Genomic DNA, 5,401 nt, shown 5'->3' on the forward strand with positions numbered 1-5,401 from the left:
ATTCTTTAATGCATTGCAAATCTGAGCAGAAGTACTGCTATTTTGTTCTGTTCTATATAAGTTCTCATACTGCCCTCATCACTGTGATTCTCTCTCTCTCTCATATCCCCATATGTGTGCATTTGAGACAGAGCGCTGGGCAACAGCAGCTGAATCAACTCTGGTCACTCTTACTCTAATTAGTGAGCCTGATGATGATAGTTTGCGCTAGCCCATCAGGCACAGCTAAGACCAATTAACCCATTAGCCCAGAAAGTAGAAAAGGCACAGGAAAGAAGTGTCAGGAGAAAAAGGGTCAGACTCTGAGTCAGTCCCAAGAGGGATCTCTGAGAGAAATCTCTCCCCTTAATCAGCTGAGGGGGGCTGACAACGACATGCTGTTGTAAATAGGATGCTGCAGAATGCTGGCAAGAGGGTAGAGTGACTGTAAGTAAATAAAACACCATGTGATGTTTACAAGCAGAGAGTCTCCAAGCAGTCTGTGTGTGTGCAGAGGAGGAGAGAGGGCACTTTATTACATGTGGGAACTTCTTTGGGATCTTGCCTTGATCCAGGGAGGGGCCAGTGTGATTTGTAAAGGTTTGGCAGCCTGGATGATGAAGGAAACTCTACAGTTGCTCATGAACCAACAAAAGGAAATGTAGAAGACCCTACAAAGCTTCTAGTAGTCACACCACTTGGAGAGGCAGGTGAAACATCAAGTCCACAGGATTTCATACCAGAGCAGCAGCAGTTACTGCAAAGGGTGGACAGTCCTGTGGCAGGGAATGATAACCGGACACACGGACTGGGTCTCTCTAAGATGGTCCCTGCAAATGAGCCTGTCATGTTCCTGGCTACCTTTTGAGAGGATATCTATGGGTGCAAGCTGGGATCTTGTGGCTAGGCCCCTGTTTGATGGGGAAGTGCAAGAGACCTACCTGGCTTTAAATGGTGAGCAGGCCTGAGACTAGGAGGTGGTTAAGGTGACTATTCTGGATCAACAGAATTTCCCAGCAGCATGATGGATTGGGGACTTGTTGCCTGGCTATTCACCCAAAAGGGTCATACGTTGACTGAGACCAGACACCAAAACTATGGGGGAAATTATGGATGCTCTGATTTTGAAGCTCTCAAGACCATTCCTGAGAACATATGGGTATGGTTAGGCAGCACAAGCCAGATAGTTTAAGGGGCACAAATGGAGGAGTTTGTGGAGGCAGAATTCCCATGAAAGAGGGCCAACCCTTTAGGGTGATCAGATTGGGGAAGGAGTCTAAGGAACTCATTGTTGGGAAGGAAGTGGAGAAGAGGGAAGACCCCTAAGGAACTCTGACAGGGACTTGAACTCATACAGGAGCAAGGTTTTGCTGAGTTCTGTGATTAGAGTGATTCTCTTGGGCAGAAGAAAGAAAATAATCTGTCCACCATTCCAGTATTGGTGAGAAGGATATATCTAAGGGGGCTGGTGGATAGCACCTCAGCTCCCTCTGTGGTCTAGAGGGAGTTGGTAAAACTCCACAGAATGATTCCAGGAGAAAACTTGAAATTAGAGTGTGTCCATAGAGATAAAATGTACTGCTGTGTGGCAGAGATACCCCTGGAGGTCCAGGGGATGATCTTTTGGAAATGGATAGGTTAATCCCCACTGTTGTGTTGGGCACTGACTGGAGTCCCTTCCCTTTGCTCCAAGAGGGGAAAAAGAGCTGGCATCGAGTGGAAAAAACAACACCTAGGTGGAAGGAAATGATACCCCAAGGGAAAAGGAAAGATGTACCAGGAGTAGAAGCCACTGGACAAGAAGACATTCCAAGATGAAAGGGAAGAAGGGAGAGTCTTCTGCAAGACTGAAAAGGAAAGGAAGTAAAATAAAGGAAGCAAGGTACAGTGAATAAAGTTTACCCAAGCTCATTAATAGGGGGTGGGAAGCTAGCAGACACATACCAAAGGAAAAAAAGCCCATGCACATTTTGGAGAGGTGGGAGAACCACAAGTTTTGAACAGCCCCCAACTCAAAATAAAAATAAGGTGATAACAGGGAGAATGACCCCTCCAGGGTATTCATAGTCTTGAGGACCTGTGGGCCAAAACAGAATTGTGGGGGTGACCTCCCGCCAGCAAGTGTGATTTCTGTGGGTGAAGGGTGGGTAGGCCCTACAAAGAGGGCCTGGATGACCACCCTAGAGGCAGAGAGAGAACCCCACAAGAAGGCACTTCAGGTAAGGGAGGGAGAACAAAGGGCACAAAAAGCCTTTCTGTCAGAGAAGTGGGGAGGGGTGAGACCAAGGGCTGGGTCACAGCAACTGAGCCAACACTCCGGTCACTGCAACTCCACTTAGTAGCCTTTGAGTAAACCTCATGACGACAGCTGTGCCTAACTGATAGATTGGGGATGGGCTGGAGAGAACTGCAAGGCTAATTACCACATTAGCCCAGAAAGTAGAAACAGGTATTGTAGGGAAGTGCCAGGGGGATAGAGAGAGACAGACTTTGAATCAGTCCTGGAAGAGATCTCCTATCTCAACATAGGGGGCTGAGGATGATAAGCTGCTGTAAATAAAGTGCTTCACAATGCTGTAAAGATGGCAGGAAAACACTGTGCTTGTAAAAAAGCCCATTTGTTTTATGTAAAGAGTCTGAGCAGTCTGTGTGTGCAGAAGAAAACAGGAGTGGAGCCTGATCCTGTTACAGCACTGTCATGTTCTATTGTGGTAGGGTTTTTGGGAGAGGGGTTAAATGTACATGGGGGAGGGGGGTAACATGCTTATGTTAGAGCAAACAGGGCAAAGAAATGTGTGTACCTTCCACCTGGAGTGGAAGGTGGTGAGGTTTCTAGGAGAGCTTGTTCTACACTCTTGGACCGGCATCCAAGAAAGCTCTGTTGTCTGCACAGATGAAATTTATTCTTATGGTAGAAAGTACCTGAGAAGCAGGGTTGTCAACCACAGTCCTTATCCCAGAATGTTAGATGATCTTTTAGCCATGCTGGGCCATTGAGTGCCTTCAAAGAACAAGACCTGAAATTTGACTTAATATTCTAGGGGAAGCCAGTGTAGAAAGCAGAAGAGTTACACCGCAAGTCATGCCTGTAAAAGGACAGAAGGAGCTTTCCACCTTCTTATCCTCTGAGTTTCCCTAAAGTAAACTTCAGTAAAAGAAAGCAGATCACACTAAGTAAAGGAAACAGCTGTCAGTAAGCATTTCATTAAACTCAAGTGCTGATTTCTCTCCCTCACCTTGCAACTACTTCACATAGATAAAACAGGACACCTGTGTCCCAAAGAGGAAATTCAAGGTCAAAGCTGAGACAACTTCATTAATTCAATTCCATGCTCCCTGTGTGTTGCAGCACATATGGGCTGTAACTTGTGGAACACAGTGCTGAGACCACTGTGAAGCCTAAGCACAAATGGAAGTATTATGGAAAAAATATCAGTGCAAATTTTGTCCTTTTCTTTGAATTGTGTGAAAATGTAATTAAAGTTTTTCCTTGGCATGTGGGGTTATTTTTTAATCATTTTTCCCTGGTAGCTTTAATTGTGGCTGTTATATTTTCTTAAAATAAATACATAAATAAAAGCAACAATGACCTGCTCTGTAAGCCAAGTGGTGTCATTCAGAGTCTCATTGTGAACTATTCAGTCTGTTCTGTTGTATCTTACATGTAGATAGTGGGGCAAGTACGGTATGTTATGCCATGCCATACCAGTAAGATATTTATAGCTGGTACAGCATATCAGAAAGACACATGAAGAGCCCACCCCCAGAACTTCCATGCAGCTGCATCTCCTGAGTCCTCATGCCTGGGGTCTATACAGCCACCGTGCCAGAGGACAGGGCTGGTGAAAAGCCCTGATCCCCAGCAGGGAAAGGAGCAGAACATGTGGCCATTGGGCAGCCCCATGCTGGCAGCTCATCCTGCACAGCTGCTGTCCTGCTCCAGCCCACCTCATCCTCTGGTGGGGCTGCAGGATGACTCAGGAGATCCAGTTATGTGGAAGGGCTATGAGTGGAATGGGGCTAGGGGGCAGTTCAGCCGCTGTGCTGGAGGAGGTGCTGGTGTGGGGCCTCTTCTACTCCTTCTGCTGCTGTGGTTCCAGAGAGCCCTGATCTCCCAGGAACCATAGCGGCGAAAGGAGCAGATATGTGGTGCCACTGGGCAGCCCCACACCAGTAGCTCCTCCAGCACAGCTGTACTGCCCCCCAGCCCAGCCCTTCCATACAGCTGTGTTTCCTGAGTCCTCCTGCCTGGGGTCAGTACAGTAGAAGGCTCTGGCACAGCAGGAGGAGGACAGAGCCCCTCCCATAACATGGGATGGATGTGGATCATGGGGAGGGGATGGGGAGAGTGTGGGGGTCCCACAGGGGCAGGAAGGAGACATGGGGGGGGTTTCATGTGGGGAGGTCATATGTCCCTCCTTTGTGACCCTCCCCTGAGGGCAGCAAATCAGCAAGAAATGATTTCTAATTGCACCACTGCATACAGAGATATCTCTCTCAGCAGTATGAGACACAGAAATACTAGCCTTCTGCTCCAGAACCCACAAGCCTTTGTCATCACTTGAGTTGAAATTTCATCTCTTTCAGATGTCAATTTATTCTTATTTTCAAGCATCCAGTCACTAGAGTGTGATGCATGTACAAACTCAGGAGACCTTTAGAGACCTTTGCTATCTTCAGTCCAGAAGAGGGCTGGTCAGAAATGTTATCATTTGTGCAGTCATTATAATTGGTTGCTTCATACATATCAGTAGGAAGCTAGAGTAGGATAGATCAGGTGCATTTTCAGTTTCCCTGACCTATTAATATGTTCATCTGTAGCTAAGTAGGTAGTGAAATTTCAGAGGAAATGCTACTGTGCATAGGCAGAAATTGTATCTTTTCAAAGTGAAATATTGCCCACTTTACATTTTTAAATATATTAAATATAACTATAAGCCTATTCAGAAAAAAATTCACTTGCTAAATGCAAATCACTTTAAGCTATAAAATAAGATGCTTCATAAAGTAGTAAAGTTCCACATTTTGCTTTGCTGTTACTGCTGACATTTAATCTATATTTTACCTTTTTCTAATGAAAACCTTTATGATGACATTGTTTGGGCCAAATTTGCACCAAGTGACACCTGCAGAATATACACTGACAGCCAACAACAGGTAAATGCACTCACAAATCAGCTATTTACCTTGTACATGCAATTATGCACTGAGTCATTTTGTTGCTTCAATACAGGGCTGCCCAGAGGATTCAGGGGGCCTGGGGCAAAGCAATTTCAGGGGCCCCTTCCATTAAAAAAAATTGCAATACTATAGAATACTATATTCTCAAGGGGGCCCCTGCAGGACTGGGGCAAATTGCCCCACTTGCCCTCCTCTCTGGGCGGCCCTGCTTCAATGTAGGCTTCCTCCTTTGATGATGTTG

The 5,401-nt window shown here is 46.0% G+C and overlaps 1 long non-coding RNA gene across 1 annotated transcript; it reads left to right on the forward strand.

The window, feature by feature from the left end:
* The first annotated feature begins 293 nt into the window (after window positions 1-293).
* On the forward strand, window positions 294-3,485 carry LOC120374945. The gene is made up of 3 exons (XR_005586359.1): window positions 294-426; window positions 1,675-1,861; window positions 3,021-3,485. It is a non-coding gene; the product is annotated as an uncharacterized LOC120374945 (long non-coding RNA).
* The last annotated feature ends 1,916 nt before the right edge of the window (window positions 3,486-5,401 follow it).

This window comes from Mauremys reevesii, linkage group 11 (genome assembly GCF_016161935.1).
Source record: "Mauremys reevesii isolate NIE-2019 linkage group 11, ASM1616193v1, whole genome shotgun sequence".
Lineage (NCBI taxonomy): Eukaryota > Metazoa > Chordata > Testudines > Geoemydidae > Mauremys > Mauremys reevesii.